Genomic DNA, 11,914 nt, shown 5'->3' with positions numbered 1-11,914 from the left:
CTATTCTTGATAAACGGCCATAATACTCAATGGCTAGATCTTCTCGTTTGAACTCCAATTTGAGCCCAATTTCGGTCCAAATAGATCCAAATCCAAGATCCTTTGATGCATACAAAATAAGAATCAAGTATTAGCATCAAATAATATAAAAATAAAGTAATTTGTAATTAAGTCCAAAAATACACACAATGCACAAAATGTAATGTAACCATGATTTTAACCTATAAAATCAACATCAAATCATGCATATATGAATCAAAATAATACAGTAAAATCATGGTTATCAATATCCATCCTCAACCCTAGGTAACTCAAGCAACTTAATTTCAAATAAATTACATATAATGTGCTTTGAGTGTAGGGAATATGAGCATTACAAGAGTAAATGTCCAAAGAGGATTAGGAAGACTCCACCGGCGCCAAAGGTCAAGGAAGCCGGAGTCCCGATACATAAGGGCAAGGAGCACGTGGTGTGCTTCCAATGCAAGCAAAGGGGACATTATAGGAGCCAATGTCCGAGGGGGAGGCAACTTCACAAGGACAAGAGACCAAGCACATCCATGGGGGGAGCTAAGGCAAACCCTAAGGTACCCTTTAAGGCATATCCTTGCAATTCTAATAAGACACATGCTAGTAGCTTTATTGCATTTGTCAATAATGATAAGCATGATAACCATAGAAACCGATACATGTCCTTAGGTGCCAAACATGTTAGCCTAGATAAGGAGAATGCTAGAAATGCCAACCTTAGAGTTAACTCATCTAAGGTTAAGGAAGACCTAGATAGGAATCCCAAAACAACTAGACATATGCCTAGGAATACCTCAAAGAAAAATGGAAAATTAAAGCTTGAGGTATTAAAGAAGGAAAATCAAGTCTTGAGGTCAAGACTTGACACTTTAGAAAAGGCTCTTAAGAAGTTGGAGAGGCCAACTCTAGGGTCTAAGGGTCAAAAATAAAAGCCCAAGGACATGAGAGGTTTGGGTCACAAACCTAAGTCTCAAGTGGTCAAGCCCGCTTATCATAATGTTCCATTCGATTATGGAACAAGACCTAGGGCTGAGAAGATCATCACCAAGGTCACAAGGGGAGACACCCCTAGAGTTGATCTTGATGAGTCCCAAATGACCAAGGTTTTAAAGCCTAGGAGGGTCATTAGGAGGGTTGCTAGGGAAGTCATCCCTAGTGAATATTTAGTGAACCCAATGAGCTCAAATAGGTATTGGGTTCCTAGGAGCGTGATTCCTTCACGCTAGATGGTTTAGGGTGTGCCAACCTTAATTGGATAGGTAGTTAACATAATCATGGCAAAAGGTGGCATTTTAGGAATTTTCAAGGTGTAATCAAGCCTTGAAAATGAAATTTAAAATTTTACTCATTCCTAAGGTAATTAGGATGTGCCAACCACACTTGAGGAATTTTCTAGGGTCAATCTAATTGGCACATAGTGATCTAAAAATCTTTAGTATATAATTTTAGATCTATTACACTTAGAAATATAGAATTTATGGCAAAATGATCAAAATTATCAAAAATGGCAACTAAAGCTAGAATTAGGTATTTTCTATACCTTTATATGTTACTTGCCATATATTGTTTGCCATATGCCATGTCATGACATCATATCTAATTTACTATCATTTGAAATGTCATGATAATGCTTAGGTTAGTTATATGTCATGCCTTATTTAAGTTTCATACTTTATGCCATGACATCATGACATTGGCATATGTTTCCACTTATGATATTATTTTATGCCATGTCATCATCTCTTGCATGTATGATCAATTAAATTGATTTAAGGATAAAAACACAATTTGATATGGAGATCAAATTGTTGTTTAGAAAATGCATGAGAACTTAGCTTAAGATGACCTAAATCCATATCTCACATCAAAATTGACTTGGATGTGTTTGATACACCTTAGATGTGTGTGAGATATTAGGATTATGAGTTAGGATCAAGGTGCATAGCTCTTGTACCTAGATGAGCCTAATTCTAAATTGAGGATCATAGGGAAAGCTTGTGTACAAGTCATGTACATTTAGCCCTAAGATTGTGATCCTAAATTGAATGGTTTAAAATCATTTCAAAATTGATTTGAAAAACCTTGATGAAGCTTTTCTAGTGATAGCATTCATCATTGAGCAAGTTGATACAAAGATGGATTAACCTTGAACTATTTCAAAGTCTTTCGAACTTTGTATCAAGATTTAAAAATGGAAGTTATTTTCATAGAAAACTATTTTTCCATGATAATATATGTTATGAGGAATGTATCCTCAAAACTTTACAATTTTTGGAATTTTTTGTGATTTTTTAGGGGTTTCTGAATTTCGGGAGAAAAATCAGAAATTCCTATCAGAGCTTTGTGGACCGATCAGAGGGGATGTTGATCGGTCCAGGGAGGTCTGGATCGGTCACTGGACCGATCCAGGGAAGTGTGGATCGGTCTGGTGACCGATCCAGTAAAGGGCTGAGCGTGCCAAAATGCTGATTTTCGACTGATTGTCTGAAATTTCAGCTGGAAGTTGGTATTTTAGATTTCTAAAGGATTGAAACTCTCCAAGACATTGTTGGTGCAATGGTCAAGGGGGAGTTGACCTTTAGGGGGAGTTTTACCTATTGGTCAAGCAGGAGTTGACTTTTAGGGGGAGTTTTTACTCGTCAAGATGAGTGATATGGGATGGTCACTATGTTGATTGTTGTATTTAGTATCAAGGGGGAAATTAAGGGTTTCAATGAAAGGTATGAGACTTTCATTAGGAAGAAACTCTTGACCTTGATTCACTCTTTTTGATGTGTGTCAAAAAGGGGGAGAATGTTTAGAAAATGTTCAAGGAAGAACATTGGAGTTTGGGGAGAATGTTCAAGGAAGAACATTGGAGAACTATTGGAAAACCTAAGTTAGGTTATCGGGTTAACCTAACTTGATTATGGTTTTTGTCAAACATCAAAAAGGGGGAGATTGTTGATGCAACCTTAGGTCAAGGTTGACCTGGTTGACCCGACTCGAGTTGACCTGACTCGAGGTGTATTTTGATGTTTGACCAGAATAGAAAAGTTGTATCTTGATGTTTGACAAGAATACAAACTTGGGAGATTGTGGGTGCAACCTTTGGTCAAGGTTGACCTGGTTGACCCGACTTGAGTTGACCTGATTCGGGTAAAGTCCAAGTATGGAGACTTGGCACGGAAAAGTCCAAGCAGGGAGCTTGGCACGGGAAAAGTCCAAGTATAGAGACTTGGCACGGAAAAGTCCAAACAGGGAGCTTGGCACGGGAAAAGTCCAAGTATGGAGACTTGGCACGGAAAAGTCCAAGCAGGGAGCTTGGCACGGGAAAAGTCCAAAGTATGGAAGCTTGGCATGGGAAGTCGGAGAGGACTCGGTAGCTCGTTCTCCGGACTAGGTCAGAGAGGGCTCGGGAGCTCGTTCTCTGGACCGGAGGAAGTCGGAGAGGGCTCGGTAGCTCGTTCTCCGGACTAGGTCGGAGAGGGCTCGGGAGCTCGTTCTCTGGACCGGATGAAGTCGGAGAGGGCTCGGTAGCTCGTTCTCCGGACCAGATGAGGAAGTCGGAGAGGGCTCGGTAGCTCATTCTCTGGACTAGGTCAGAGAGAGCTCGGGAGCTCATTCTCTGGACCGGAGGAAGTCGGAGAGGGCTCGGTAGCTCGTTCTCCGGACTAGGTCAGAGAGGGCTCGGGAGCTCGTTCTCTGGACCGGATGAAGTCGGAGAGGGCTCGGTAGCTCGTTCTCTGGACTAAGTCAGAGAGGGCTCGGTAGCTCGTTCTCTGGACCGAACGTGGAAGTCGGAGAGGGCTCGGTAGCTCGTTCTCCAGACTAGGTCAGAGAGGGCTCGGTAGCTCGTTCTCTAGACCGGGAAGGCTTTAGGGTTTAGGGCTGGGAAGCTCTAAGGCATTGGATCGGTCTGGTGACCGATCCAGTGATACTCTGATTGTCTGGATCGGTCTAGTGACCGATCAGTAACCAAACAGAATGTTTCTGTGGGTTAACTGATCGGTCTGTAGACCGATCAGGAAGCGATGGACTTCAGAGAGCGATAGGAGGGGATCGATCTGTGGACCGATCCACCTATAGTCTGATCGGTCCACAGACCGATCAGACTTCGAAGCCAACTCTCTGTGAGAGTTGGTTGATCAGTCTGGGGACCGATCAGCCTAGGGCCTGATCGGTCCACAGACCGATCAGGAGTCTCCCAGACCGATCAGGTTGGAGCCTGATCAGTCCAAGCCTAGCTGTTGCGACACAACGGCTAGATTTCTGTGTTGCTCTTTGTCTTCTTCACAGGTGCAGCAGGTGCAGGATATATATCGAGGTCGAGGGCCTCTACAGTAACAGTGCTTGCTCTTCCTCCTTACTCCGATTTGAGCTTTGCTGAGCTCCTCTTTGCTGAAGCTTCGTGTGAGCTTCCCTCGACTGGTTGATCAGCTGCTGTTGGCATTATCCGTGAAGTTGCTGCTTCATCAACGGACTCCAGTCGACGAGAAGAAGGCAAGCAAACTTGGTAGAGTGTATTTACATTCATATTATCCATTGTTTCTTGCTTTATTTCTTGTACTCCTTTATTGCTGTTGCAAAAGAGATTGCGGCGAGGTTTCTCCACCCAGAAGGAGTTCATATTAGCCGGTTATCCGGGGTCTCATCCACCGACGGATTGATAGGCTTCGTCCACCTTACGGACACGCCGAGGAGTAGGAGTATCATCTCCGAACCTCGTTACATCATCGTGTTTGAGGTTTGATCTTCTCCACTTTCGTTTCTACATTGTATTTCCGCTGCACTAACCTAAATTGTAGGAAGAAACGAAAATTTGAGGTCGGCTATTCACACCCCCCCCTCTAGCCGCATTCGAAGGTCCTAACAACTAACGCTTTGTTGGCTCGTCTTATTATGCATAGGATCATGGAGGAGCTCTTCCGGATCTTCAGGAGTTCATCTTCATCAGAAACTGCTTTTCACCGAAGCAAGCACACCACCTCACAGATTTCAGACAGGATCAATAAGGGAATGCCTCTATGCAAGCATTTCATCAAATAGAATAAATGCATACAAGCGTCATCAAATTAGGTCATTGGTAATTCTATAGAGTTTACATTATCCACACATTGCAATTACATCCTACATCCTAGAACAGATTAAATCTATTCCATAATACCTAGAAATGCAATCCAGACTCATAATAACAGAAATCCAAGAGAAGAAAGAGAAAATCTTATCCTTTAATGTCAAGTGAAGTCTTTGGATGTAGATCTTGGCGTGCCGACGAGGATAGAGCAGCAGAATGGCCTTGGATCGCCCAGACGACACCTCCAGATGCAAGGATTTGACCTAGATAGTCTCTTCCTTTCCACCAAACTTCCTCTCCTTGTAGAGGAGATGAAGTGCCCCTCTTATAGAGGTGCCGCATGGAGTGGTCGTGCCTCTAAGCACGGCCTGGACATGACTCTAACATCTGGTCGTGCCATTTGGCACGGCCAAAGCCAATCAATCTCAACCACAAGTGTTTGGCCGTGCCAAATGGCATGGCCCCTTCTCTGCTACTGGCTTCTTGGTCGTACCATAAGGCACAGCCAAAGCCAGTTTGGCTTTGTCCACACGGCCAAGCCGTGTGGTTTGACACGGCCAAAGTAGAGCAACACTGATTTGCCTCTTCTTGGCAATGCCAATTGGCACGGCCAGCTCTTCAGAACTGCACTTTGAAGTTCATGGTTGTGCCTTAAGGCATGGCCAAGTCCAATTTGACTCTATAAAATGGCATGGAAAGCTTTTGGTCATGCTTTGGGACACGACTTCTCCCTCTTCTTGTGCTATTTCTTCTCTTTGGTAGTGCTATTTGGCATGACCATGTCTTTTTTGCTTCTGTGGATGTGCCTTTGCACATGGTCACCATCTGAATCTTCTTTTGGCCGTGCATCAAGACATGGTCAGGCTCAATTTGGTTCTGAAATGATATGGGACTCTAATCCTTACTTCATTTGATCTTCATTTGCATCTTTAGCGTTCTTTTCCACTCTAAACTGCTCCTGAAAGTTAAAACAAGCAACTGAGCAGATCTATAGATGCAAAGTAGTATTTATACTAAAATATGATAGAAAAGGGTGCAAAAGCATAGATCATAACCAAATGAATACAAAAAGATGTGCGTTAAATGATATAAAATAACATATATAATCTATGCACATCAACAACTAATTGATTTTTTGCATAAATATCAGGTTGTTAATACATTAATAAGTATACATCAAATTAATATCACACAATTTCACCTCTATCTACATTGATCATGATTTTAGCACAATAAATCAACGCTTCAAATTTAAAATCAACTCATTAATTATGAGATTGCATTTCCATAGTTTGAACATATTTAATTTCAAGTTGAGTTTTACTTTGGCCAACAACTCTAACAAGAACTTAAATTCTGGTTCTTACCATATTAACGGAAGATGTAGATTTTAATATTATATAAGGGATTTGGTATCATTTACATCATGCAAATATTCTGTCTACATGACATTATATGCATGGTATAAATGATGATATGACACATCACACGCATGACATAGATGATGACATGACACGTTACACGCATGACATAGATGATAACATGACACATCACACACATGGTATAACATGACACATCACACATATGGCAAGATCTAATCACATCAAACACATGGTAAAATCTAATCATGTCATAATTAATGCATCAACATGACATTACAATATGACATGAACATGACATAAATTTAAATATGTTATAATTCTATTTTAGAAATAAAATTATGTTATAATTTTATTTTAGAAATAAAATTATGTTATAATTCTATTTTGGAAATAAAAATATATTATAAATCTCATTTTAATAAATTAAGATTTATCTAATCAAATTAGAAAACTAATTTTCAAATTTAATTAACATATCTCGTATAAAATCATTGTATCAATCAAGAATCTTTAATTTTTTAAAAAATAAATTATCAAATTAATTTCTTAACAATTTAGAAAATAAATAATTAATATTTCTTAATTTATTATTTTAATAAATATAAAAAATTCAGAAAAAATAATTTCTATAATTTAATTCAGAATTTCTCAAATATGGATTTTTAAAGAATTTCAAAATCTTTCAAAATTTAGTATTACCTAACAAATTAGAAAATTTTTAAAAAATAGAATATTTCTTAAAATTTTAGAAAACTTCAGAAATGATACTTTTAAAATTAGCAGAATATTTTTAAATTTATTTTTCTAAAATTATTTCAGAAACTTTCTAAAAGTGGAATTTTCTAACAATTTAGGAAACTTCCAAAAATAGAAAATTCTTTATAATTCTAGAAAAATCCCAAATATTGATTACAATACTGTTGGAGTGTATACTAAAAGCCTAGCTTTTGTATAAACATTTATAAGAATTATATTGGTCAAGTGTCTACATTTATATACCAAATGTAGATGTTCAATTAATTTATATTGTAGATTACATAGTGTGTGGTGTCACACACAGAAGATCGTGTTATCGGTTCTTTATAAATTATAAACAGTAGCTCACGACCAAGATGGAAAGGAACAAACCATTGGTGGGTCGTAGTGTAATTAGGTATTAGTTTATCTTAACTATATAATTACACTAGTACACTTAGAGTGTATTGAGTAGGACCATTAGAGGTTGTTTCTTTTATACTGACTTTATAAAGGAACAAAGACCTCAGTTATTATGGAAGTGTGTGCTCTTAATCCTAATATAATAACAAGCACATATATTTGATATTTATTTCTTTAATTTATCAATGGGTGAGATTTAGTTCGATAAATCAATAAGCCCGATAAGTTGGGAAATGATATCACTTATAGTGTGTGTTGTTGATTATAGAAGAAAACTGTGTCCTAGTGATCTAGGTTGATAATGTCCCCAAGAGGAGCTCATAAGGATTGTCATGTTAAACCCTGCAGGTGGACTTAGTCCGACATAACGATAAGGTTGAGTGGTACTACTTTTGGACTAAGATATTAATTAAATAAGTTGTCAGTAACTCACTTAATTAGTGGACATCCGACATCTTAAACACAGGGAGACTAACACACTCATAATAAGAAGTAGCCCAAAAATATAATTTGGGATTGGTGCGGTAGTTCAATAATAGTTCTTTAGTGGAATGAATTATTATTGATGGAATTAAGTTGTGTGTTCGGGGCGAACACGGGAAGCTTAATTTCATCGGGAGACCAAAACAAATTCCTCCTCTCGGTCCCTATCGTAGCCTCTTGTATATAGATATTTATACCCACCACATGCCCACCTTCTTACCCATCCTAATAGGGTCGACCAAGCTAGCTTGGAACCCAAGCTAGGGCCGGCCAAGACCAAGTGGATGAGCCAAGTTGGTGGCCGGCCAAAGCTTGGGTCCCAAGCTTAGGTGGTCGACCACTAGAATATTAAAAAGGATTTTTATTAAAATTATTTCTTATGTGGATATCATGGTTTTAAAAGAGAGTTTAAAATTTAAATTTTTTCTTTTATAGCTTTCTACAAAAGATTAAGAAAAGATTTGAAATCTTTCCTTATTTGTAGATTGAAAGGAGATTTTAATTTTGAGAAAACTTTCCTTTTTAATCATGATCATAATTTAAAATAGAGTTTTAAAAATTAAATATTCTCTTTTATTAGTTTCTAAAAAAATTAAGAAAAGATTTGATATCTTTCCTTATTTGTAGATTGAAAAGAGATTTTAATTTTTAGAGATAACTTTCCTTTTTAGAAATTATCCACATGTTTAAAAGCAAGATTTTAATTTATAAAATTTCCTTTTTATAACCCACCATGAAGGGAAAAATTATTGGAGAAATTTTTTATAAATTTCCGGAAACAAATTAGGAAGTTTTAATTTTTGTTTTAATTAAAACTCTCCTTGTTTTGGGGAGAAAAGTGACCGGCCAAATAATTTGGAGAAGAGAAAATTATTTTTAATTAAATAAATTTTCCTTTTCATGGCAAAAGAATTAAGGAAGTTTTTATTAAAATTTCCTTATTTGCCAAGACCAAGGATTATAAAAGAGGGGGTAGAGGTGCCTTCATGGTGAACAACTCTATTCTTTTCTTCCTCTCTTTTTCTCCTTGGTGTGGCCGGCCCTTAGAGGTTCTCCCTCTCCTCTTCTCTTCTTCTTTAGTGGCCGGTTTTATCCCCTCTTGGAGCTCTTGATGGTGGCCGGTTCAAGCTAAGAGAAGAAGGAGAGAAAGGAGGTTTTGTTTCTTGCATCCCTTGGAGCTTGGTGGTGGTGGTCGGACCTCTACTTCTCTTGGAGAATTATGGTGGCCGAATCTAGCTTAGAGAAGAAGGAGCTTGGTGGTTCTCGTCTCGGAAGATCGTTGCCCACACAACGTCCGAGATAAGAAGAGGAATACGGTAGAAGATCAAGAGGTTATTTTGCTTACAAAGAAAGGTATAACTAGTAATTATTTTCCGCATCATACTAGTTTTCTTTGTATAGTTATTTATGGAAATACCAAACACAAGAGACATATGATTCTAGAGTTTTCGAAATAGTTTTTTTTTCTAGTTTGTGTTTTCTTCTTTTTCGAATTTGTGATTCGATTGTTCTTTTTGGTTAACCTAGAGTTATTTAAGGAAATAAATATTAGCATTCCTTAAAAGGCTTTGCCTAGGCGGTGGTGGTTGCTCCCATATCTAAGAAGGCCATGTGCCTCGCCATGCAGTCCTGGAAGCCAATTTTGGAAATTAATATTTATGGAATTAATAACTTAGGTAGATTTGAATCAATAGTGTTAAGTTTCGCTTGCGATTCAAATCTAAACCATTAAGAACAGATAAGTTAAATTTGGAATCAATGATGTTAAGTTCCATCTGCGATTCCTAATTTAACTTCTAAAGAACACAATAGGTTATTTAAGGAAAAGTTCAACACTTGTACAAAAAAATTTTGTACAGTGGAACCGGTACGATTTTCTTAGGACTAACCAACAAATACTAATTACGAATCATAAAATAATTTTATGATCATGTCGAAGTATAATCATACTCTGATGCCACTTTTGGGATATGCCCAATGTGATGTGTACTAAAAACACATTTCATAAATATGCACAATGAAAGACTTAACGATAAATAAACTAATTTATTACATCACACACACCACACGCATACAAGATACAATTGTGCAGACAAGATTATAGAATAAAACGAAATCAAATAATAATTATTCTAGGTATACCTTACGAATGACTTATAATAAGAAGGGCATCAACTTTTTGCGACGTTATCGAACCTCACCTCTATTCATATCCATGTCGAACTCTTCAAGATAACTCCAAGCGAATGAGCTTCACCTTCGGAATGTACTAGCCATGAGCGAAGGAGAAGGATCAAGAAGAGGGAGAAGAAGAAAAATGAAGATCTTCTTCCTTTGGGTGGCTCATGGCAACAAGAGGAGAACCTCTTGTTGTGGTCAGCGACAAGAGAGGGGAAGAGGGAGAGAGAGGTATTGGGTTTAGATTTCTAAAACCTAATCAAGTCAATAATGACTTGTGTATTAATTCTCTCTTAACCATATCAATATATAGTCCTCTTTAATGAGTTGGATTAGAAAGCTCAAATCTAACCCATTATGCCTTAACTAAAAATTAGCCCATTAACCCCTTGGTTTGGTTCACAACTAAATCAAGTTGGCTCATGGCTAAATCAAGTTGGTGCATGGCTAAACCAAATTAGGTCCAACTTTTTTATAAGAGAAGTGGCCCATCTATGCTTCCGTTCTGACAAATATTTCTATATTTATCTTATGTATAATTCAACCAAACATTTATCTCTTGATCTGAGAATCCTATTCTCAAACTTATTTTACATCTTTTAAAGGCTCATAGTGTGTGTGACCCAATAGGTTTCTGATTTATCTTGGTTGTCCATAATTAACTACTTAATTATGGAACAATCATGAATGGCACCTACTAGTACATCATGATCCGGATCCCCAATTAACTGAAAATTCATAGTTGAACTCAGAACTAATTTTGAACCCTTCAGTAGCTATAGTGAGTCATACTTCATTCCTTTCACTCATCTTATATCCACTTGGTTTAGGACATAGTATATGTGTATGTCCGTACTAGACTAACTATGTCATATCTAACCCAAGTAATACTTTCTCATTCTGCAGATTCAAATTGCTCATACATATGTCCAAGAATCCTATACTCTTAACATATGATGCTTTGGCCAAAGACTTTGAGTAATAATCCTAACGAGTGGCCATAGGGTATGCATCTCCTCGCAAGGAGCAATGAATCTTCTGTGGGTTATCCAAACACCTTCGGACACTTCGACTTATACCCAATCATCTCGGGTGCATACCTCCAAGAGATGTTTGCTTAAGATGTCAAAGTATAAGTCTCCATGACCAAGATAACTTGTATACTTCAAGTCGAAGGAAACTTGCACTCGAACTACAATAAGAACTTCATAGGCATATCCATATATGTAGAGAACCATATTAAGTCTTACAGCAAGTCACTCCAATGAACTAGTTACTATAACTAGCATCCACGTTTAACTCTTGACATCCCAATGTCTCCGGCTAGTGAGAAAAAACTGCTTGGCCAAACCAAAGAGTATAACCTGTGCTAGTATTACAGAATTGATGATGTCCGAATGCACCAATTCGACGATTAAGGAAATTCTAATACATTCATAATTGCACATGTAGAGATAATCACAAGTTGTGATCCCATCACAAATTCTCTCATGTTATGAATTGTATTACAGACATTCAGTAAATGAGTTTAAAACTATTCAAATATATAATATGTACTCAAATAGTGAATCTATATTTATCAAATAAATAGTAAAATTATAAGGCGATTGCTTTAGAGCATCCATCA

This window comes from Zingiber officinale, chromosome 5A (genome assembly GCF_018446385.1).
Source record: "Zingiber officinale cultivar Zhangliang chromosome 5A, Zo_v1.1, whole genome shotgun sequence".
NCBI lineage: Eukaryota > Viridiplantae > Streptophyta > Magnoliopsida > Zingiberales > Zingiberaceae > Zingiber > Zingiber officinale.
Note: the sequence above shows the minus strand (reverse complement) of the source record.